This window comes from Aquarana catesbeiana, linkage group LG11 (assembly GCF_042186555.1).
Source record: "Aquarana catesbeiana isolate 2022-GZ linkage group LG11, ASM4218655v1, whole genome shotgun sequence".
Classification (NCBI taxonomy): Eukaryota; Metazoa; Chordata; class Amphibia; order Anura; family Ranidae; genus Aquarana; species Aquarana catesbeiana.
The window spans coordinates 111,975,181-112,001,307 of NC_133334.1; the positions used below are offsets into that span (position 1 = coordinate 111,975,181).

Below are 26,127 nucleotides of genomic sequence, written 5' to 3' on the forward strand. Positions count from 1 at the left end.
TCTACAGCATACAAAAAAAAAAAAAAAACAAGGTTTCACACATTAACACTAGGGTTTAACCCAAAACAGACCTCATTCACATACCATTAAATATAAAATCCTATGCCTGTTATTTGGCAGTTTTTAGCAGCTCACTCCACCCCATGAGAGTAAATGGAGAGAGGTTGGGTGCAAGCTCACTTCAGCCAAGCTGATTAACTTTGTGCATTTAGGACTTTCACCTAAAAAAAAAATATTGTTGCAGTTTGCTAGGATTGCTACTACAGCACTGCAAAATTCTGGGAGTACGAAAACAAATTTCTCAATACGTATGTGACATTTTTGCAAAGCTGACCAAAGTTAACCATCCACAATAAACCACGACTGATCCTTGCAGTAATACTAGGGGGCTTGCTTATACTTTTTACCTCAACCTAGCTCCGGTTAAGGAAAAACCTCATACGCTTTATGTCGGGGGTAGGCAACCTGTGTCCCTCCAGCTGTTGCACAACTACAAGTCCCATCATACCTCTGGGAGTAATTGTAACTGCCAGCCTTGCAATGCCTCATGGGAAATGTCCACAACAGCTGGAGGGCCCCAGGTTGCCTACCCCTGCCTCAACGTAATTTGAGATCAATTGCAAAGAGCACATAAAGTTCCTATATACATGCAGCCTAAACCACATACGTGAGATAATGGAAACGGTTTTCACTAAATAAATAAATGCAAGCTCTGGGGCTCACTCATTTTTTATTTATCTGAAGTAAGGTTGCATTCATTGAACAACAGTCTGTTAGCTTGCATACATGTTCCAAGCTCATGACAGCAGCATAGAAAGGAAAAGCATGGACAGGCAACATTAGCAGTTCCTATACATCTACCCTTATTGGTTACCTTTTAAATAAGAATCTATATGCAAGACCAGTAAATGGAATACCTGCTGAGCATTTGCACAATCCCTCTGTATATTCATGGGTAGCATTAAACTATTTTGTTCCACGTTTGCTCCACGACAGTTACCCAGCACTTCTCCATTTTACAGCCGAAACATTCAAGTAAAATCACCACTTACCAATCTTATTCCGATTGGAAGGCTAATGGGATAAATGGTTATAAAGACTCGCATAAAATGAGACTGAGGTTTAACCAATAATTGTTATTTTTATTTGACTGTGGTATCCACAATGAGGTTGATATTTACATTTCATCTGAGGTTTTATTATGTTGCAGATTCATGATACAGTTTTAAATGTTTACTATTTATATATTTATATACTTGATGCCAAGTAGCACACAGATTTAAGGCACATCTAGCACTGACAGTTAGGATAGGATGGTGAAGCAAGTATTTCAGAACTATGTTTAACCAAGTTTCACGTATTCCATTGAAGCCATTTCAGAATGACAGGCTGTTCATTAACAGACCGCTTTCTCTAGTTTAATATGTTTCTGTTTCATGAGGCCTTGTGCATGAATATTACATATGTAAGGCACATTAAAGCCATTGCATCAGTTTTAGATTAAGACAAACATTTTTATTAAGATGGCTTTTAATCTGATGCTTTTTTTTTAGCACTATGGGTGGTTTATGGTGTTAAGTGCTTGTTATGCAGTTAAATTTGTGTGGAACCATCCCGTAAGTAGCCATGTTTGGTGAACAAGGTATAAACTGATAAGCTTTGGTAATAACTTTGATACCTAGCCCCCAGTAAATGTTCTGTATATCCCACCAATCCTGAGAACTGCCACGGCATGTTGCACACCCCAAATGTTTACCAATGTTATGAGCGGTGGTTACCCAGGGATATTAGCTAAGTAAGGAATTAAATAGTTTTAAAGGTATTATGATCTTTTCACTGTATTTAATATGTATTGACGTTCCAGCTTGTTCCTTTGGGAATCCTCAGCTGAGTGAAGCTTTGGTTAGCTGATGTTCCAGGATGACTGTTGGTCCTCATCCCTGAAGTTTGTTAAAGCGAAGCTATGTTTATTAAAGCGAAGCTATTTTTATATTTGTAATTTTATCATTTGATACCTTATTCAGCAAATGTACCTTTCATTTTTTTTTTTTTTTTTTTTTTTTTAAACAAAGAACGACACAATTTAAAGAGCTGTTAAATAAAACACAGACACCACTACTTGGCCTCATTATAGAGGCCTAAAATTACGACAAAGCAGTCTGGCATCACAAATATGCAAATACAAGGCTGCAATCTGCAACAGTACATACAAAGTCTAAAGCGTGCCTCATCTGGCACACACTAAATGCACAAATAGTCGTATTATAAAATTACAGCATTTACACACACACAAAGTGACTTAATGCAAATATCAGTACAAGTGATAAAATCATATTGAACAATTTTCTATGGGGTTCCAGTGAATTATAAAAATATCACGCAACTTCTCACTGCAGATCCACTGAATTTTTAAAACTATATCTTTATGTCCATAACATGCAGGGTTTGCAATTTATTTGATCCTTATCTAGGGGATGGCTGATAACTTAAATGTTCCTAATAAAGGGCTTGATTATCTTCATAGTGCAACAATGTTCAGAAGACTTGGGGCTCCTTAAGGGTTAAGGAAAGTGATGGTAGGGACCACACTAGAAGCACATCTTTATTAGGGGGTCCCACCCCAGGGGATGTGTTGTGATGACCGGCAGGAACCATGGAATCCTTCCACTGACAGGACAGCAGTAATGGGACTTTGGAATGCAGAATACCACAGGCACATGTAGGAACATCTTTGGCTCACAAGGGAGGGACTCAAACTCCTAAAGGCACACTGAGCTCAGGTCGTACATCTTGGGCTAGGGGAATCATCATGTAAGGATCCACTGTTGTCCTTGGCAGAAACACACGGAACTGCTTCTACGTGGGTGTTGTCTGAAAAGAATCTAAAAATATCCATTTATAGCCCCGCCCCACCCAGATATAACTACCTAACCTCCTATCCCACCTATCTACACACTAACCACATGGGAAACCCTAAAGGGTGGTCTAGTTATATTCACCCCATCCCCTTACAGCTAAGGCCATATATAACTAAGCTAGATTCTCCCCAAATATACCTAAATCATTACAGATAAAAATTAAATACCCATGCCAGATGTCTGCAAATAACGCCTTTAAAATGGAACTTGACTGTTTAAGTCTACAGATGAAGTTGCTTATTCAGTTCTTGAAATGGGATGAAATTAGACCTGGAAAATAAAATGAGACAACTCAATTCCCCCCCAACCCCTACCTTAGAAAGTTTGTTTGGAACCAACGCTTCCTCCTATCACTATTGTACATTCACAGACTGCCACCTAGTGGCAACATTCATAATAGATCAGACTGCAGCTGCGTCACCAGGGACCACTCCCTGTAGCATTTACATTTTTATGCCCACACACTGCCACCTACTGGTGACACTCGTTACAGACAATGCTGTCATAAGACTGCAGTACTGTCACCAGCGGCCACTCCCTTTACCATTTGTACATCCATACACTGCGTTGCCTAGTGGCAACATTTATATTACAGACAGTACTGTCACTAGCAGCCACTCCCTGTACTATTCGTACATCCACACACTGCGCTATCTAGTGGCAACATTCATATTACAGACAGTACTAGCTTAAGACTGCAGTACCATCAGCAGCGGCCACACCCTGTACTGTTTACCATTGAACGCCCACACACTCTGCCACCTAGTGGCGACATTCATTATGGACCATGCTGTCACAAGACTGCATTAGCCACCACAGGACACCCCCTGAACAATTCAATCTAAAGACACAATCAGAATACACCTGCTTATCACTGCTCCTCAGTTACGGCACGGAATGCACGGCTCCTTGGGATCGGCAGGTCCCTAGGGTGAGCAACATTCAGATCTTGACGGTACCTCGCTCTTGTGAACAGTCCTAGGAATCACAAAATGACCATACATATATGTAACTCCCTACATATATAATCCATCACCGCCCCCCCCCACCCCCCTACAAGAGCAGCACAAATACCCACACAATGCCATATAGGAACAGATTAAATGACTTATAAAGCAATTTACTCGACCTCCTTAGGACCGGTTCACATTAACACATAGTGTGGGAAAGGTGCGCTCCCCAATATAAACGCAATACCCACCCTAGACATCTGTGGGTGCCATTATAAATGTTACTGCCCCCCCAAAACACAGCACATTTGAGCCCATCAAACCACACGGTACCACAGTACAATGCAGTTTGGCACGGCACAATCTGAGAACTTACATTAGTGCTTGCATTATTTTTTTTCTGCGTTCTGGTAAAACTGATAGCCCATTGAAATAAATAGGCTGCAAGGAAATACATCCATTCTAATATAATATAATGTTATACAATATAAGTGACCACTCACATATATTATAGATTACTCTGAATCTTTCCTGTACCCAGACCCATACTCACCACTGTCACTCACTATATACATACCATCCATGTCAGCGCAGCCCCTCTGTACTAAGGCTCAGCCGCCACTTCTCTCTTCTCTTCCTCCTCATCTTCCACCCGATCTATTCCTCAGCCCGCCCGCTCCCGTCTCTTATATAGACTTCAATGACTGCACTCTGTTCTTGTATCCTTCCGCCAAACTGACTGGAAAAGTAGTCCCACACGTAAAGTTTCCAATCCCGCCTGTTTGTACTCGGAGGGTATGTCTGCGGTGCTCTCGTTCGACTAAAGTGCTAACAAATTTGTCAAGAAATTACACCGAACCGTATTTCAAATACGACTAAAAAACAACAAAGTGGAAGTTTTCAGAACTCCGAGGACCGTCTTTGTGCGCATGCGCCTCGACCCCTCCCATTCTAGTGCTCCTCAGTTTTATCTATTTTAGCGTTCCCGAGTCTGTACACCGTGGGACATTCTGCTAATTCAATATCTTTATTTATCACACAAACGTTAGAAAACAATAAACTTTTAAAACGAGACGCGCCGCTTCTCCCCTCACATAATCCGGCGGAAGAATACAGCGGTAAGCCGTGGCGGATGGATTTCATTTCACACATTCCATCTTCGAGAGTCTCGAGACAAATAAAAAAAAAAAAAAAAAAAAAAATTGAGCGGATGGATATTACTGCAGTGAAAAATGGATCCGGCTCAGACTGGTCTGAACTGGTTCTGAGGAGACGCTCGATAAATAATGAGCTGTTTTTTTTTTTTTTTCTAGAACCTTCAGAAATAAAAAGATGTTACTTTATTTTAATAACAGAAAGCTATAAACTCTTTTTCAGAGGAAATGTAATTATGTTGTAATAGCAAGTTATGAACAAATAGGGAAATATGTGATAGATACAAAGTACCTCAGTATATGTATCACAAAGATTAATGTCACCTCAGGAGGAGAATGTTCTATTGTGCGCTTGGTCATTCGTACCTACCTAAGATAATAAAGCTTTCCTGAAGATAAAAAAAAATGAATATCTCCTAAACCTGTACAGTTTAGGAGATATGCAGCCTCTGACGTCAGCAGCGCATGCGCAGCGAAGGTTCGGAGTATCGTGTCGAAATGGAGGGCATGCATGCATGGGAGTGACATCATCACGGCTCGGGTCACTCACAGCACCGGAGCCACGAACCTGGAAGAAACGCAGAGGGAAAATGTCAGCTTCCTCGGCGGTGACCAGGAGGCAGTGCAGAGGCTTCGTTCTGAGGTAAGTATTTCATAATGAGCTAGTATGCGGTACATATAGTATGTGGTGCATACTAGCTCATTATGCCTTTGCCTTACAGGTGTTTTTTTTTTTGTGCATACAACCGCTTTAATAAGTATCATTCATCTACTCATACATCCAAAGAGCTGGAAGATGACACTGCCCTGTAATTCTTTATATATATATATATATATATATATATATATATATATATATATATATATATATATTAGTAAAGCGAATCTTCAGTCATTTTTTCATCTTTCCATCTATTAAATCTTCTGCCCTTGTTGTTTTAACTTTGGATAGTAAAACATTTTTTTTCTGCCAGTAAACACCTTATACGGCCCACTTTCACTTCCTGTTTCTTGTCTGGTCATTAGCCAATGATATCACGCACAGCTCGCTCTCTCTCTCTCTCTCTCTCTCTCTCTCTCTCTCTCTCTCTCTCTCTCGCGAGTTTGCCAGGAAGGGAGGGTGGATAAGTCATAAGAGGGCCAATGAGAGCTGCAGAGCTGGAGGTGTGGCCCTGTGTCTTTGTAAATCCAGGAAGTAAACAGGCAGCAGCTTCAGCTGCCCACAGTTAAAATGGTTACAGCCAGACTCAGTGGAGGGAGATTTCTGCAGCATATTTGGCAAGTACAGAATCACAGTATATATAAAATAATATGCAAAGTGGTTGGAGGGAAGCTTCAGAATGGCAAAGATGTTTTTATTACAAATTATGTGAGCAGACTGCAGTTCCTTTTTAATATGTGAATTATTAAAGATATTCTTTGGATTTATTTACTCAGCCTCAGCTATCTATCTACTGTATCTGATGTAATAACAGAGTTGCTTACAAAGCTATCACTACAAGCCTGTCGCTTTGGAAGCCCTACAAGCAGTCTCTATATACAGAAATAACAAGAAAGAAAAGACAAAACTTTTGAGCTGAAAAGTTCAGTGTTGCCATGCCTTACCCAGAAAGATCTAGAAGGTGTGCACTGCGCACTTTCTGACACTGCAGTAGAAATCGTGGTGGGCAGAGTTGAGCTTTGTATGAATAAAAGAACACATGACGCAAAGGATTTATTTGAAGAAAGCTGTACATGGTGCTCCCTCATGAACACTCGACCACGTACATTACAGCCACACCGTATAATCATTAGATGTAGATATAATTGTACAGACATGTGGGGGGTGACACTGGCCACACAGCCTCATCCCCCATTAATCTCATGAGATTATATCTGTCCACCTTCAAACCAATAAATATCTCCATTGCAATTGTACTGCAGAGGTGCTGTAGCTTAGCGTGGGTTGCCAGCACCCGGGGCAAGGTAAGTATTGCACTCCCTAACCTATGGACTATGGACTATGGACCGTTAGCGTTCCCTGAGATAAATACACTATATTACCAAAAGTATTGGGACACCTGCCTTTACACACGCATGAACATTAATGGCATCCCAGTCTTAGTCCGTAGGGTTCAATATTGAGTTGGCTCACCCTTTGCCGCTATAACAGCTTTAATTCTTCAGGGAAGGCCGTCCACAAGGTTTAGGAGTGTGTCTATGGGAATGTTTGACCATTCTTTCAGAAGCGCGTTTGTGAGGTCATACACTGATGTTGGACAAGAAGGCCTGGCTCACAGTCTCTGCTGTAATTCATCCCAAAAGTGTTCTATCGGGTTAAGGTCAGAACTCTGTGCAGGCCAGTCAAGTTCCTCCACCCCAAACTCACTCATCCATTTCTTTTTTTGGACCTTCCTTTGTGCACTGGTCCAAATCATTTGGTGGAGGGGGAGTATGGTGTGGGGTTGTTTATCAGGGGTTGGGCCTGGCCCCTTAGTTCCAGTGAAGGGACTCTTAAGGCATCAGCATACCAAGACATTTTGGAGAATTTCATGCTCCCAACTTTGTGGGAACAGTTTGGGGATGGCCCCTTCCCCAACATGATTGTGCACCAGTGCACAAAGCAAGGTCCATAAAGACATGGATGAGCGAGTTTGGATTGGAGGAACTTGACTGGCCTGTACAGTGTCCTGACCTCAACCCGATAGAACACCTTTGGATGAATTAGAGCAGAGACTGCGAGTCAGGCCTTCTCATCCACATCAGTGCCTGACCTCACAAATGCGTTTCTGGAAGAATGGTCAAACATTCTCATAGACACACTCCTAAACCTTGTGGACAGCCTTCTCAGAAGAGTTGAAGCTGTTATAGCTGCAAAGGGTGGGCCAACTCAATATTAAACTCTACAGACGAAGACCGGGATGCCATTAAAGTTCATTGTGTGTGTAAAGGCAGGTGTCCCAATACTTTTGGTAAGTGTGCATGCCAGTATGGTGGCATGAATTTATGGGAAGAGTCCGGGGGGTATTTAAGCAGCCCACTCGCCCATGCTCTTTGTCGGTTCCAGTGCGTGATACTATACGTCACTAGGCCCACTCTTCCCAGCTCACCTCCTGTTCATGAATCTGTGCGTTTGATCACAAGTGTGTTGCGGCTTCTCTTTTTTGTGGTCTTCGTCAGCGGTTCTCACTCACTTTTGCAGGTAGGATTCAAACCTTTAAGTATCATACGCAATGTTGCAATTCGTTATGCTTCCAATCCTGCATCCCTTTCGTAAAAAACCTGCCTCTGAGTTGTTGTTCTTATCCCGTTTATTTGCCAAACCAAGTTATTTTGTGTGGGTAATGCATTGCAACACACCAAACTCTTCTGATACGTTGCATACCCGCTACAGTCCAATGCAAACTCAGTCACACGCTCCGATCTGTTACCATGTTTTGTTATGTCAATTCGTGGCCACTCGTTGTGTCACCCGTGTCATGTGTTCAGTTCCCGTAGCAGAACTTACGAATAATTCATACGCACTTCTTTTCTCATCCATGTTACTATACCAAACTTATTCTTAAGTGCCTCATGCACAGCACCACGCCAAACCACACTTCCCCAATACGTTGCACACCCGATACAGTCCGATGCAAACTCACTCGCGCGGCTCGCTATCGCAGGTTAGATTCATTACCACATTTTTATGTCATATCAATTCGTTACCATTTGTTGTCTCCCATGTCGTTCGTTAATTCCCCCTACGAATTTATGAATCATACAAACCATTGTGCTTATCCCATTTTGAGTCGCAAACCACTGAGACCCTTGCAACCCCGCAAAACCTCTCAGGAACCTGATTCTCATTTGAGACCCTTGCAACTATGCAATATCATCCTAGCGACCTGACACCCGTTGAGACCCTTGCAGCCATGCAAAAATTGTCTCAGCAGCCTGACACTTATTTGAGACCCTTGCAAGCCCAATATCGTCTCAGCAACCCTGCATTCGTTGAGACCCTTGCAATCACGCAAATCGCCTCAGCAACCTGACACTCAGTGAGACCCTTGCAAGCACACAAAGCTGTCACAGCAGCCTGACACTCATTCGAGACCCTTGCAACCACGCAATGTCATCTCAGCAGCCTGACGCTCATTTGAGACCCTTGCAACCACACAATATCGTCTCAGCAACCCGACACGCGTCAGACCCTTGTAACCATGCAATCATCCCAGCAACCCGACACTCATCAAGATCCTTGCAACCACACAATATTATCTCAGCAACCTGACACCAGTTGAGACCCTGGCAACCACGCACTATCGTCTCCATTAGCATAAAACATTTTGCGGCACGCCGTACATGCGAACCCACATACAAAACCAACTTGCAAACACACCTCGGTGGCACACAATCAGCCACACAAACACATAGCAGCACCCAGTTGGCCATTTATCTTCAGTGGCATGCAGGTCACTCATCATTTTCTCGGTCTTTCTCCCTTAGGTTAATTGAGTTCAGGTTTCCATCCTGCACCAGGTTGGCCATTATCTCCCCAAAAGAAAAAAAAAAAAAAAAAAAAAAAAGGAGGGGAAGAACATACAGTTGACATCTTCACCAGGGTCAGTCGCGTGACAGGGGTGGGCCAGTTCATTTCTGGTAAAAGGAGTATACATGTTACACTTATGTCACCCTCACCGCAGGTTTCCGGTCAACCCAGTCTCGATCCGTGCCAGGACCTCGCTACCAGGGACTCAGTCAGGTGTGTAGTTCACGGGTCTTTTCGTAACTGCATTTCTGTGCCCCGCTTCGTTCTCTATCCACTGTTACATCTCTTAACACTTGCACCCCCTCATTGTCCTGGCATTCGGGATGTTTAGAGATGTTGTCTGCTCCAGCCGCCCCCAGAAGGAGGCAAAAGCTGAACCTATATCTCTACACAGTCATGGACTTAGGATTCAAGTGCTGTGGGCACACCTTCTACGATTACCAACGGTCGTTTTCAGCCAAGGCAGCTGCCAGGCTCAGCCAGTTCAAGGTCAAGACAGACTGGAGTGTTTCTGACACAGAGCTGTTCTGCCGCCACTTTGCAGGCCTCCACTCCCCGCTTTGTACTATTTGCCAGCCCGCTACCCACACAGCAAATTTGTACTCTGATGCAACCATAAGGCGTCCCTTCTATCCCTCTTCCACCTCTGGCACCGGTCAGGGCTGACCAGCCCCTGATCAATTGACTAGGACAGACTAGGATGGCCTACCTTTTTCAGTATGGGACGCCACCATATGTAACATATACAATCAGGGCAGATGCTTCCATGGCCAGTGCAGGCTTCTCCACGTTTGCACAGCATGCCATAAAGCACACCTGAAGGCCACCTGTCCACTGAAACAGCAGGATAAGTCCCGACTAGGCCGAATAGATGTCAGTTGGTTGGGGTTCTACCTCTCTACACAAGTTGCCCCCTCATTGGCCATATTCCTGATGCATGGCTTCACAGCGGAGTTCCACACCGGCCTCATCACCTTACCCCTGGCCACCCATGCATCCAATGCAGGAATTTTCCCTCAAATATGCCTCAGTTGACCTGGCTATCCAGGCCATCATTGGGATAGGTTCCCGCCCCTGTCTGTCCAAAGCAGACATCTCAGATGCGTGCAAACTCCTCTCTATCGCGCCATTCCTCTAGCGGTAGTAAGTGGACAGAGTCTTATTACTTCGCCACCAAGCTGACCTTCGGGTCCAAGAGCAGCCCGTGGCTGTTCGACGTCTTCGCTCAGGCCCTCACATGGATTCTGTCACACCAGGCCCACTGTCAGACGGTCATCCACTATCTCGATGACGTCCTGCTCAACCAACAACCAGGCACACCTCCAGCAGATCTAGACAAGTTGAGAATAGTGTTCAGCAACCTCAACATGCCCATAGTCGAGCATAAAGTGGAAGGCCTGGCACACTCTATCATTCTTCCTAGGTGTCACTCTGGATACGCGTGCCATGCAAACTAGCCTGCCTCCTGACTAACTAGCCTGTATCAGGACAGTTATCCACGACTTCACCCTGTTGTAAGGGTGCTCCAGAAGGCAGTTGCAATCCTTACCAGGGATGCTCAACTTCACCATGAGGGTTTTTCCTCAAGGGCGGTCCTTTATATCACGGCTTTTAGTCTCTCACACACCAGTGCAAGATCCAGACTGAGTTCTCAAACTAGACCAAGCAGCAGTAGCAGACTTAGCTATGTAGGACGAGTTCCTCACCAATTAGAATGGCATTTCAATGTTCATCCCGGCAGTATCAGCTCAGTCACCACAGGTGGTCATTAATGCCGCAGCCTCCACAGGCTTTGCAGCCATTTTCGGCTGCCACTGGTTCGCCGAACCTTGGCCCCCAGAAATCCTCTTAGTCCCTGGATTCACCCAGTCCTCATCACTCTTTGAGCTGTATTCCATCGTGGCAGCTGCCCAGGTCTGGGGCCACACCTGGACTGGACAAACGATGGTCTTCACCATGGACAATCAGGCCACGGCCGACATCATCAATAAAGGCAGATCCAAGTCACTCCCCATCTTGCCCTTCCTGTACAGGCTTGTGCAGCTGTCACTCCATCACCAGTTTAAACATTTGCTGCAAACATGTTCCAGGCAAATGCAATATCGCAGCTGAAGCACTGTCCCGTTTCAACTTTACTTTGTTTTCCAGCAGGAGCCTGGAGCCGACCCAACGACTACTCCTGTCCCACCCTGGTAGTTGCTGACGATGGACTGAAGTCGCACCTCGCCAGCGCAACCCACCTCATTAACCACTCCCTGGCACGCAACACACTGAAGGCCTATCGCACAGCTTGAAACACTTACCGCAAGTTTTTGGCCTCTTGCCCAGGGCAGCGATAGGTGATGTTAGACATGTCTTAGCCTTCATTTCATATTGCCACGCCCAGCTGGCCCTTTCTTACAATAAGATCAGGCTATATGTAGCCGGCAGCCAGCCCTTTCTGTCCTTACAGGACCTCAGTAAACCATCAGTATTTACGGCCCATGCTATCAGGTCTCTCCTACGGGGCGTCCAGAAACACCAGCCCGTAGCCAGCAGCAAACGCCTACCTGTCAAGAGCGCCATCTTCAGAGGCATATCTGAAATCCTTACCCACTGTCCATTTAGGCTTTTGCCCAGCTTGGTCATCCAAGCAGCCATCTACTTGGCCTTCTATGGTTTTCTGTGACCCAGCAAATTTACCGTTAACGGCACCGGCAGTCAAACACTGCTCAGACATCACCTAACTCATTTTCAGGACCGCTACTCTCTGCATCTTAAAGTCTCCAAAACCCAACAAACCGGCCCCGGGGTTGACATCAACCTGTTTCAATCCAATAACGCCTGGTGCCCAGTGGCGGTACTCAACTGACTACTTTCCCAGCTACCCAGCCAATCTGATAGTAGCCCGCTGCTACCCTTTCCGAACAGCCCTGAGTCTTTTGCCCCCTTTCTTGGCATACCGACCAGACCACCAAGGCACACCTCAGGTCTATTTATGTTGTATGTCTTGTCACATGAGTATGTGATCCATATCGGTCTCAGTCTTAGGGCCACAACCACATATATATATATATATATATATATATATATATATATATATATATATATATATATATATATATATATTTTTTTTTTTTTTTTTTCTATATACACACACACACATATATATATATATATATATATATATATATACATACATACATACACATAAACACACACACACACGTTTTATTTTTCACTTATGTAATTTAATGCACTGTAAAGTCATTTTAAAATTAGCATACCGTATATGAAATTATTCTTTTCGCTTTGTACAAATGCAGCATTGTAGCAGGCCCTACTCCTCCCCATCCCCCTTCTTTTGGTACTGACATTCTGTCCCCACACCCTTGTGCTGAAAATAGGCCAGTATAGAAACTGCTGTGATGTGATAGTTCCTCTCACTGTATCCTGTTACATAGCTGTGTTCTCCTCCTATACATATACAATATGCTTGAATGGTTTGTTGAGTTAGCTGTAAGCACATTGACCAAAAGTAAAACAATGATCTAATGCTAATTTGAACTAAAAAGTCAACCAATCTCCATTAAGCAGCCCACACACAAGACATTTCTTTTGTTTTGCCCTTTTTATTGGTTGAACTAGATGGACTTTGTGTCCTTTTTTTTTAACCAGACTAACTATATAACTATGAGCTGGAAGTAGTCTGACAGCCATTTTGCATAGATTGGTGGATGAACTTATCTCGTTTTAGACATTTTCTTTTTCTCTCACTTCCTGTTTTGGATGATGGACAGGAAGGGAAATCTCCCCAATGGGAGATAAATGGGAAAACAATAATGGATTGGGGTTATAACCCTCATTACCCTACCCACCAAAAAAAGTTTTAGTTCTGCTCTAGAGGGTAGTTGATCTTTCACACACAATCTGATGACCATCAGGGTAAACATTTTGTAGAACACAAAGTGATTCTAAAGGCATTTTTAATAAAAAATAAAAATAGAAAGAAGTTATACTTACCAGCTGTGTGCAAAGATATTGCACAGATCCGTTCCTTACTTCTTCTTTGGTGGTTCACTGCTGGTGAACTCCCCTTTTTCTAATGGAGTATCCTCACAGCAAGCCGTGTGCTATGGGGGCTCCTGTATGAGTGCACTTCTGAGCCGAGCTTTGTGCATCCATAGACACACACAGCATGGCTTGGCCACATCCCTGCTCCCCCTGCACAGGATTTGACTGACTATGACTATCGCTGCACTCAGTATAGCCTGGAGAGCAGAAAGAGAAGGCCTGCACTCAGGACAGAGTTGGATCGACAGAGGACTTTGGAAAATGTTTCTTTTTTGGGGGGGGGTTAGAATATTTAGTGGGTTTTTTTTTTTATCTTAAAGAGGATCTTCAGTCCCCCACCCCCCCAAAAAAAATTTAAAAACAGCAGCTGCAAATACTAAAGCTGCTGACATTAAATAAAAGGACACGGACCTATCCTATTCATGCTTTGTGAATAGTTCCACAGCCATCTGGGGCCGGTGCTGTGTCCCAGAAGGCTGCAGGCAAAGGGGGGAACTTCCTGCCCTTAAAAGGAGAACAACCAAAGCTCATTTAGCTGTACTTCTGTGGATCACAGGAGTGCAGTTCGTTCTGCATGCCTGTGACCTGTTTTCAGCAGGCAGCGGGCTGAAGCCCACTGTCGGCTGACATCACAGAGCCGGTCCAGGCATGCAGATAGGTAAGTATGTAAGAAAAAAAATTTCAATACTTCTCTTAATCTAATACTAGATGTGCTCCAACTTGGGGAACTCAGAAAATTATAGAGTTAGGACCACAGTACACAAGGGAGCCTTGACGTAGGGACTGCAGCGTACGCATTTATTTGCAAATGTGTGAAAACAAAACCGTCTGGTTTTAATGTGAATTGTTAGATGGGGTCAGTTTGGATAGCTGGTAAGTGTGCTGGGAAATCTATTGTTTGTGATGTGTGTTGCCCTTTCATGTGCACCTGTCTGCAATGGCTAGTTACAGTTTGGGGTGGTTGCCCCTCAAAACTAGGTAACAGTGATAGGCAGATCCTAATGGGGAGAAATTGCTTGGATTAATGAATGTATAAATTGGGTAAAGGAATTGCGAAAGGGTCTGACAGTTTCTAGACCCTTGTGTGGGGGCACCAAACCGTGTCACAGCTCTGTGTGTCCATTCAGACACGGAGCTGCGGCCCGGCCCAACCCCTTTCTCATTGGCTGACTGACTTTGACAGAAGTGGGAGCCAATGTCGCTGCGCTGCTGTCTCAGGCAATGAGGAGGGGAGTCCCAGGCAGCCGAGACATTCCTACAACATCGCTAGAGCTAGAAGGAACTCAGGTAAGTATTGGGGGGTCTGTTGCGCAAAGAAGGCTTTCTATCTTAATGCATACAATGCATTAAGACCCCTCTCACACTGGGACGCTTTTCAGGTGTTTTAGCGTTTAAAAATACTACCTCTAAAGCTCCTCTCATTCCTCCCCAGTGTGAAAGCCTGAGTGCTTTCACACCCGGGCGGTGCGCTTGCAGGAGGGGAAAAAAAGTCCTGCAAGCAGCATCTTTGGGGCGGTGTGGGAGCGGTGTATACACCGATCCAAAAACGTCCTGCCCATTGAAATTAATGGGCAGCACTGCCGAAGCGCCTGCAAAGTGATTGGGCATCACCACAACACGGGCGCTTTTCACTATTTCCTCGGCCGCCGGGGTGTTAAAAATGCCCTGCTGGTGGCCAAAAAGTGCTGCTATAACAGCGGTAAAGTGCTGCCAAAACTAGCGACGCTTTACCACTAACGCCGACACCGCCCCACTGTGAAAGTACCCTTAGATAAAAAAACCTTCTGGTTTTACAGCCACTTTAAATGTGATGGCTGAATTGCTATTTTCAATAACCTTCTACCTCCCTTGCCACCCCCCCCCCAGCCCCCCCCATCCTGCCCTAGGGCAACAATCATCGCTCCCTCCATAGATAGTGCGCCAACCATTGCTCCCTTCATGGATATAGTGGAATGAACAAAGCTGCCCTAGGACAGGAAGTTTGCTATTCACAGACATATCAGGTGAAAATAAAGGCAAAAAAAGAATAATCACAAAAAAGTGAAATAATGGTGCCATCACATCTTAGCTGGTAAGCTGTAATATATTAAATGTTTGTTTTAGGGTTCTGGATAGCCAATGATTTCTAAGCATAGTCCCTTCACAAAGCCAAAAAAATATTTGGCAGTTCTTTTTGAATTGTGAATTACAATTGTGTGTCTGTGACACCTGTATAAAGACTTGGCTGTGCTTGCCAGTTTTTATGAAGGGAGAGACTGGAAAATTCCATCCTGACTGCATTATGGCGCAGTTCCTCCCTCCCTCTCCCTCCCCCTCCTTTTCAGACAGCAGCGAAAACAAGTAGATCATGTCATGTCTGTCTTAACCCCTTCATGACGAGGGTAAAACAAAGCCTGAATGCCTGAACACAGTTTTGCAAATTTGATCTCAGTAGTAAAACGGTACATATCATCGCAGTTACTTGGTGTATCCAGGTGGATTATTCCATGTTTATTTCAGGACAAATTGGGCTTTCATTTAAAGGTCAATGGTAATTGATACCTCCTGATTTATTTATTTTTTTATATTTAGCTGTATATTTCTTGGTATTACCATAATCTACTGCCAAAGAAGTCCAAATAAATTCCCCTGCTCCTGATGATTGCAGTGATTACCACATATGTGTATGTGATTTGTTGTGTGTACCCATACAAGGGCCCAGAAGCAATATTGTGCATTTTGCTTTTTTATCCTACCTCAAAACACACTGACACTAAATTAAAAAGACTTTTTTTAATTCTACCTAAAATACACGGATTCCAACTTTTGACTCTGACCATGACCTTTAACCCTACCTTCAATCTGGACCTAGATCAAACACTGATTTAGTTATTTTTTCCTTTATTTTTAATTATTATTATTTTTTTTTTATACACACTTTACTTTATTTACATGTTTCCTCTAGCAAGAAAAAAAAAAGAGATGCAATGTATCCTTTTCTCCATTCATGAGGGGAAAACATAGGGATAATCTGTACAGTGACCGACCACCGTGATAGACAATCAGATGACCATGAATTGGCCTCCTGGTTCTCATAAGTATGATACCTGGAGACCTTGGTCTCTGTGCTGGGAGCGTGCTGTGCAGTATAATCTCAGCACAAACACATTGGCACATATGTGCAATCCCACGGATAAAGACCAAACTACCATGAGGTTGGATATAAATGCGTATGCTCATTGAGAAGAGAATATGATTCTCCAGAACATTCATAAGATTTAAAGTGTATTTGGGCTTTGTGTATGTGAATAACTGTTTCACGTTACTTGCTTCAGAACCGTTTCTATTTATATTGTACTTTGAGGATCAGTATTAGCAACATAGAAACAGAGTCTATCCGTTTTTATTTACTGTTTGCTAACTTTTTGTCTGGAGATCTATGTTTGTCCAAAGCATGTTTAAAGCCATTTACTGTCTCGCTACCTCTGCTGAAAGTTTAGGTAGTGAGTAAACGGCTTCAAGCATACTTGGAACAAACAGATCTACATTCAGACAAAAAAGTTAACGAAAAAATAAAAAGTTGTAAGGCTTCACGAGGCGGATCCGCTGCCACGGAGTCCGCCTCTGTCCGCCAGCTCAGCGGGAGATCTCTCCGTTGATCTCCACTGAGCTGGCGGATGACAGGTCCCTCTCTGCTCACTGAGCAGGGAGGGGCTTGTCAAGTGCCGCTGGTTGCTATGGAGAGATCGGACGAAAACGGACAGCATGTCCGTTTTCATCAGATATCACCCGATCTGTCAGGGATGGATGGGAACGTAGGGCCATCCGTCTGATTTTAGCAGATCGGACCGGGTCAGATGTCAGCGGACATGTTACCGCTGACATCCGTCACTCCATAGACTAGCATGGAGTGCCTGTTCAGGTCCGCCGACAAAACTGACAGGCGGACCTGGACGGTCCAACAGTGTATTAGGGGCCTTAAACATTTTGAAAAGGGTGCATTTCTTGGGTTATTCTTGTGTCAGAATGTGAAGATTATGACATTAGTGCCTTGCCTCTCCACCCCATCCAAACATAGAATGTTTTACAATCATTTAAAAAATGCAAAGTGTCCTCTGACTGGAGCCCATACTGAGCAAGCAACCTCCTGTGCTGACGAAGCAGCAAGACAGCATGGCATCCGGAAGCTAGTGGAGATCACTGAAGTAGTTTTGCCTACTACAGTAAATTCCATCTTCCACAGAGATTTCCCAAGTATGGCACATGCGTAGTTACAATGGTCCAAGCTGGACCAATATAACTATACAAAAAGCCATACCTAAACTTCAGCTTTAAAAGAGAAGTGCGAGAATACAGACATTTTTAAAAAAAAAATCATACTTCCCTAGATGGCTAAAGCACCGATCCCAGCTGCAGCAGTCCCCTAACGGCTCTACCCCAAGAACTGAGCGATTTAACGCTGCTGATTACTCAGTTCCCCCTCCACTCTAAGTAGAGAGCGTTGACCGTCAGTGACTGGCTCTCTGCTCTGCCTTTCCACTGGAGCGCTGGGCTGTGGAGTAGGCAGGCAGAGCTGGCTCAGGCTCTCAGCTGCACGTGGAGAGGCTGAGCCAGCAGCCGGTTCAGGCATCTGGGTGGATCAAACTGTAAAGTTGGGATCTTTCCCAAGCCTGGACTGGCTGAGTGACGTCAGCTGACATCAGGCTTTAGCCCACTGTCGGCTGAAAATGGACCACAGGAGTGCAGAACAAACTGCACTCCAGTGACCCAATGGAGAAGTACAGCCAAAATAGCTTCAGCTATATTTCTCCTTTAAAATATGTGTACATTGAATGTTCTAACACACACAAAAAACTCTGCCGCTCTAACCTATTAAGCCATAATCTGCTGTGCAACTGTGCAGTGCTTCATGTCGACTCCCATCAGCCATGACTTCAATATAAAAACAAGAAAAACGGCTCCCGGACTTTGGAAATGTGAAGATGCTTTATTCAATCCAGGATAAAACTGAAACTCATGCTTTCACACTCACGCGTTTCAGCCCTATGTGGGCTTTAATCATAGTTACCGGGGTTTACACATGCACTTTTCCCAGACTGCCGAAGATACTTAGTGGTGGTTTAGAATGTGTTTTTAACCTTGCATGTACACATTTATTGTGTCAATGTAACCTACAGGGTGATTTTTAACATTTAATAAGTCAATAAAAGCTTTGTAATATTTTTATATAATTTTTTTGTGACTGTATTTGGGTGCTCTAATGCTGGCCATACACATAGATTTTTCGAGAATGTTCATTTGATTTTCTAATCGTTAGTGGGGTCAAATCAGTGTTAGTTTTCACCACAGTGATGGGAAAATTCGAAAGAGCAAAATAGAAAACTTTTCTTGAACAAATGAATTTTTGAATTGAATGTTAAAAGCAAGTGAATCTTTCAAAGGACATTCATTCATGCTCAGAAACGAAAGAATACATTACATCTTAGTGGAAAGTTGTATTCTGTCTTACAAGAATTTTCTAGTAACCTGTTCGTTTTCGATATGAGACTAGCATGCAAAAAAAAAAAAAAATAGGTTAATTCGTCTGATATTCTCATTGTGTGTATGAGGCATAAGTGTGGGAGCAGCCTTTCTTGTTTACATTGACTGTTCTTCCTGGACTAGATATGTTTCTAAAGGCACAGAATATAAAAGGCTTATTGGAAATAACATTTGAAAAAGTTTGTCTGTTGGTCTAGGGAATCGTCCAATTGCTTTCGAGTATAAGGACTTTTTCTCCCTGCTGGAGCAAATTGGATCAAACTGTATCTATGTTTTTTTTTTGTTTTTTAACTTTACTTTGAATCAACTGTGGGTTTAGGGTTTTGAGAGTTTAATGTCTTTCTTTCTCCTTCTTTTCTTTTTTTTTTTTGATAGCACATGCCAACCTGACTAACTATAGAACTGTGTAACTGTAGACGGCACATGTGTTTCCAGATCACTGTGAAAAACAAACCATAACCTCCTACCCACACATTGTTACGATACCCAAAGTCAGGCTAGGTCAAACAAGTAAATGTTACCTGTAAAAGAATTGATCCTAGCAGAAGGATGTTGCATTTGAGTAGGCACAAAAGTGTGCGTGTCTTTAGGTTCTAGTGATAAAAACCTCAATAAGAATCTAGCCCCGTCGATGGGTACATTTACAAAGTGCAGAGTAAGATTTACTAAAATATTTATGAACTAGAAGTTTTCAATAAAAAAGTGGGAAAATATTCCTAAAGCAAAAACCACTTTGATGCTTTGATCTCTACAAGTAGAGGCGTTTTTAGGTGCTGGTGTACCCCTTGCATGCCTGGGTCCAGGAACCAGATAGAAGCTAAGGTCTATCAGCTTCTGTCCTGTAGCCACTTTTCCAAACCTAACATCAAAACCCCTATACCAACTTCTGCGATTCATTAACCCACCTTTTTACCCCCTGTACCTGAAATCCTAACGTTCATAAACCCTACTGCGCACCATAGAAATCTTGCACTGTTAAATCCCTGCAACATGCACAGTAAGGGGGGGGGGGGGGGTATTGTCTGCATTTCTACATCAGTTCAAGGTCAAATTTTGTTCATTAGACTGCATTTTAAGCAAACTTTGGGCTTTATCGATACAGGTAATTACGAATAATTTTACTGCTTTTTAAAGCATTGAAATATTACTTAGACAAGAGAAAAAGCGCTTTCAGTATGGCTTGTTCACACAAGGCATAGTTCGAACATATGGTAAGCAGTAATAAAAAAAAAAACAAAAACAAAATAAAAACTTTCAAGCTGCAAGTATATTTGGAGTGAACACCACATTATGATCCGTTGTTTCCTTAATCTTGTGTGTGTACAAATGTATGCTTATTGAGAGATTAGGGGTGATTAGATGTTCTCAGTATCGGTTGTTTTTGAACTCATTTAATTTTTGTGCATTGGGATGCACTGGGTAGTGTTGCCCAGTGCAGTCCCAATGCAAAGAGAAAGCAATTTACCTTGTTTCCTATGGTGTCAATTCACACCACTGCATTGTGTTGTGTGCATTGAAAAGAGATATAGCATGCAGTATGTTTTTCCAGCGCAGAAGGCTGTTGCAGGAACCACTGCATCCCAACACCGCTGTGTGAAAAGAATCTAATGAAATATCACATGTGACATTACAATAAAATGCTAACCAAAAAGAAAACCGTGATGCGGCGTCGGGATTGGGGCTTCAGAACTGCGTTCTATCCGCACCCACCAATGGCCATGCATTCAGCATGGCTGTTGGTGTGATTCACTCCTAACCTGTATATTTTATAACCTGTTCATTTCACGTTTATTGCCTGCCTATATTGTGACACCTTTACATACTATAAGAAACAAAAAGCATTTCTGTTCTCTTAGCTTGGTATATTCATTGGAATTCTGTGCCCTTGGTGCTTCTGGAAAATTCCATCCTGGCTGCATTCCGAATTAGTTCCTCCCTCCCCCTCCTGTTCTGAATGCAGCAAAAACAAGTAGATCATGTTACTGCTTATCCGTGTTAAACAGGATGCGATGACATTAACGCCAGTACAATGGGACTATTCAGAGAGGTTATAAGCTTGTTCTTAAAAAGTCATTATAGAATGAGCCGGATTCAATCAATCAGAATTTCTGATCCACTATATCACTGTGCATGGACTTTGTATGTGCTGCCTATACTGTGTGATATATTCCTATTAAAGCTGCCAATACATATCAGATTGGGATTCCTGAGACTTCCCCTTAATCAGCAGCATGTAGCCCAATCTGAAACAGTTTTGGCGATCCAGGGTATAGAAATAGATAGGCTGGGCAAGTGTTAACCATCCTTTTCATTTCAGGGCCACATAGAAGCAATGTTCGATGGGGTGCATACATTACCCACTGCAAAGATCAAACAAAGAATCGCATCTTCTGTTTTGATCATTGGATGTCTCAAATGACTTGGGTTTCAGACCAAACCAGTCCATACTCTGTAAACAAGCCCTTGCTCCCTTCCAGTTGGTAATTCCTCACTTCCTTTCCTGTTGTGTCTTTGTGTACATAACACAGCTTGCATGCTCCTGACCAAAGGACTACACCTGTACCTATCCCTGCTCTGTGCTCTGACACGCACAGGTGGCTACAGAGGCTGGAGACAAGGACGAAGATGAAGATCTGCCCACCAGAGAATTGATGGAGAGTGCATTCTTTCACTGTTCATGCAAAATTGTAAGAATAATGAAAGTACTGAATGGGAAAAAAGTTTTTAAAGTTTGTGTTTGTGTGTTCCCTGACTGGAAGTTGCAAGGAGCGCTAATAATGAAGAAGAGGATGATGGTGATGATGGGTGAACCTTTCTAAAGCCCTATACACATGGGCCAAATGTTTGCCAAAATCGGCTGTTAAAGTAGAAACCAGATGATTTTTAGCTCTTGTGTACAGCTGCCTGTCCGACAGAAGGTGATCTCTCTACCAGCTTCTGTTGAACAAGCATGCTTGAAAACTAGCAGCTAATCGGCATCTGATCAGCGCTTGCAGCCAGTGGCTGCGAGCGCTGACCAGTGTGTTCTGGTAGGGGTTGTTCTGTCCCCTGTTAGAACACAATAGCACAACGAGGAAGATCACTGTACTAACACAGTTTGTGTTTAGTAAAGCGATTTTGTCAAGTTAAACACATCTGGCATCACTTAAACCATAAATTTCAAAACCAATTTAGACAGGAGCCAATTAACCTACCAACATGTCTTTGGAGTGTGGGAGGAAACCAGGGTACCCAGAGGAGACCCACGAGGCACAGGGAGAACATGCAAACTCCATGCAGGTAGTGTTATGGTTGGGATTTGAACCGACGACCCTAGTACTGCTAGGCAGACGTGCTAACCGCTTAGCCACTGTACTGCCCTTATGCATTACATTAAGGTCATGCAAGCTTTTTCACAGCTACTGGGTTAAATCTCTAATTGCTCCTCTTTGTTTCTGTCAAAGACAGGTATCCGCTCCCCCCTCCCCCCTGAAAAGGTGCCAAAATGTGGCACCGGGGGGGGGGGGGAGACAAATGAGTGGAAGTTTCACTTTTGGGTGGAACTCCGCTTTAAGGAAGAAGCTTATTAAACTACTAGGGCATTTGCTTCCCTGGTCTGTTTTTTGTTTAGGTTGTCCACAGTCCTTGTTTTGGCAATTCAATGGATGGCTGCAAAAACCCTGATATAGTGAAGGCTGCAACACTGGTTCAGATCATGATTAATCCCACACCGGAGCGCGAGTGTGGGATTAATCATGATCTGGTTAATGAAAACTGTGATTTTTGTGATTAAAACTCAGGCAAACCTCTAACAGGGATTGGTCCCACGGAAAGTGATGATCCTGTTTAAATTCTTCATTATGCTATTCAAAATATAAAATTTAAATAAACCATTTTATTTTATTGTGGCCCATAACTGGTTACCAAATCACTTAAATGGCCCGCGCTCTTCAAAAGGTTGAGCTCCCCTGTTGTATGGTATTATATACTGTCATATTTTATGGGAGAACAGCATTGTTAGCCTAGGCTGCTCTCCGGATTTGGACTTCACACACCCCCCTCTCATATCTGACTCCATTACCTAGGGGAAGGGGCTGTATAGTCCACAGATGATAGCTGGGAAAGCTGATAACATTGTTTGAGATTAGAAATTCAAAGTTACAAGTAAACTAGATTCTATCAAAAACAACAAGAGGTACTTGTAGAAAATGTAGTTGCCCTGAAAAAAGAAAACAAATGCAGACATTGTATCTAAGGACTGGTGATATTACACTTTTGTTTTCTGGTTTAGATAAACTTTAGGCCTCGAACTACCAGAAACATTTTGATCAGGAGCCTTTCTAGGGTTCCAGGAAACCAGGGGCACCTCTGGGAACACAGATTAAAATGTTGATGGGCTGGTAGGCTACCACGATAACCACTTTGGATCAAATCTAAAGCTTCATACACACGGTACGACTGTTGGCAGGGGATTGTCTGTTGACAGGCTGTTGTCCTAAAATCTTACCGTTAGTTAGCTCCTTTTGACAATTGTCCAATTTTCGACCAACAAATTTTGGATGACAGACTAGTAAATTTTTGGCAGACAACGGTTTGACATCAGATTTTCGTATGGTCAGTACACAAATCCGTCACACAAAAGTCGAAAGTACAAACACGCATGCTCAGAATCAATGCCTGCCAAACACGAAATTAGCAGAAAGGGACCCAAAGGGTGGCGCTCACAAGCTGAAACTCCTCATAGTACGTCACTACGTTCATGTTTGTTGCACGACAATTGTGTACCGTTAGTATGCAGGACAAGATCCTGGCTCATGCCCTTTTGACAAAAATCAGACTCTTCTTTGGCCAACAATTGTACCGTGTGTATGAGGCTTTAGACTAATAATATTTGACTGAACAAAAATGAATTGGTCTAAAACCGATGAATTAAAAAAGTAGATAAATGATGTTTTAAACTGTATAATGTATAGAATGTATCGTCTGCATATCTCAAAGGAGACATGGAGTACTCAGTAGGAGACCTAAGGCATGTACCTTTTGGTGCCACGGCCTAACAACGCTCTTGGTTTCAATATAGTCATTGACAACTGCTTAACTCAGGTTTGAAATTAAATTTCAGTTAGATTGATAGTCTCAACATCAAGTGTAACATAAGGTGGCCATGCATTATACAATTTTACTTAGATTTACCTTCAACTATGTAGTACAAGGTCCTGCCTGATTGCATACAAATTGAAAGTGTTTAGTTTTACCAAAACCATATAACGTGAGGTCAAACCCAAAGGACATTTGTACAATGTATGGCCAGCCTTACTTTTATTGGGATGTTTATGGCTATCTTAAAACTCCTGAAGTCGCACATACTTCTGTCCTCTACATTTTATAGCCTTTTTGTTTTCCAACAAGTCATGTGAGCCTACTCAGTTGACTTGTTATCGTTACTAACTGCTATTGAGCTGGCAGCAGTACCTGTTTGTAGCAGGGTGGGGGATGGGAAAGTGCATGTTTACAATGTAGAAATAGACAGGGACGCTAGATAAAACACGTAGAAAGGCTGACCTCATGCTAACCAACTGCCACAACAGAACAGAGGGGAATTCTTTCACGCATATTGATTTGTCACTTACAATTACATTGTATTAATAGATTCATGTATTGCAACAAAAGACAGTGATTTTTTTTCCTTTCAAAGAAATGTACAGAATTTATATATAAAATATTCAATTTTTTTTATTTTATACATCAATACAGTACTGATGTACAGTGTACATTTCCTGCCCTCCAATTTACCACAGCCAGTCTGGGTTTAAGCCGATTAATTTAATTTACCAGTATGTTTTTTAGGCTGCGGGATAAAATCCAACCTAATCACAGGGAGAACATACAAATACCATATGGGTCTCGAGTGAGAAGAGACTACAGCCATGGCATCAACCACTTTGCCAGATATGAAAGTCAGTTTATAAATTCAGGTATGAAAGGTGGCTAAAAAGCAAATTTCAGGACCCAGTTTTTAAAATCTTCTTTAAAGCAGAGTTAACCACTTCAGCCCCAGAAGAATTTACCCGCTTCCTGACCAGGCCATTTTTTGCGATGCGGCACTGCGTCACTTTAACTGGCAATTGCGCGTTCGTGTGACGTTGTACCCAAACAAAATGTCCCTTTTCTCCAATATAGAGCTTTCTATTTGATCACCTCTGCGGTTTTTATTTTACTACATAGTACTACATAGTTGAATGGTGTTCCGTAATAAATCGCGCTGCAGTCACTGAAAACCGTATCGCGTGAAGCTTGTCAACCAAAAAATGTTTAGGATCTTTTGGGCAACATGCTTCACGGGATGTGGTTTGCTGTGATTGCAGCTCGATTTATTGCACCAGAACCACACCGCGCTTTTAGGTGCCATTTAAATGTCATTCACACCTAGGTGAAATTGCAACAAATCTGCCCATGATTCAAAACGCCCAGGTGTGAATGCAGTCTTAGGGTGTCTAAACTCTGGATGGAGGATCAATGGAGACACTTTTGGAGGGCAGCATTGTCAATTTGGGAAGATGGTAGTGTGAGATGCACTAGCAGATTTAGATGGACTTTGTTCACAAATTAAAAACAAACTTCTGCTCACACTTTCTAGGCCTCATGCACACGGGGCATTTAGCCTCAGTGAATGAGGCTCTGGCGTTTAGGCATGGGTTGAAGGTACAGGTGTGTCATCCAGCCCTGCTGCCAGCAGCCTGCCAAATTCTGTTAGGCTGAAAACTGCTGCAGCTTGGACGGTGCACCAAGTAGTTCTTGCAGTCCCCCTGTCAGAACACAAAAGCTCAGCAGGGAGATCGCTGTACTAACATCACATAGTACAGCAAGCTCCTCATAAGCTCCTTGTGAGCGCCTCTTCTTTTTTTTTTTTTTTTTATTTTTTTTATTCAGCCTGCTGGGTTGAACTAAAAAAACTACCTATGTGTACCAGGCTTAAGATGATGATCAGATCACATTTTGTGTCAAATTACTGCATGCATGGATTAGAGTTAGACTAATGTAAG

At 43.0% G+C, this 26,127-nt stretch overlaps 1 long non-coding RNA gene across 2 annotated transcripts; it reads right to left on the reverse strand.

The window, feature by feature from the left end:
* Window positions 1-450: 450 nt before the first annotated feature.
* Window positions 451-5,117, reverse strand: LOC141112259 (uncharacterized). 2 transcript variants are annotated; one of them, XR_012236558.1, is made up of 3 exons: window positions 4,446-4,590; window positions 603-3,896; window positions 451-465 (listed from the first exon to the last, which is right to left on the reverse strand). It is a non-coding gene; the product is annotated as an uncharacterized lncRNA (long non-coding RNA). The 2 variants fall into 2 exon arrangements; XR_012236557.1 differs by lacking the exon at window positions 451-465 and having other exon boundaries at window positions 1,122-3,896; window positions 4,446-5,117.
* Between the last annotated feature and the right edge of the window lie 21,010 nt (window positions 5,118-26,127).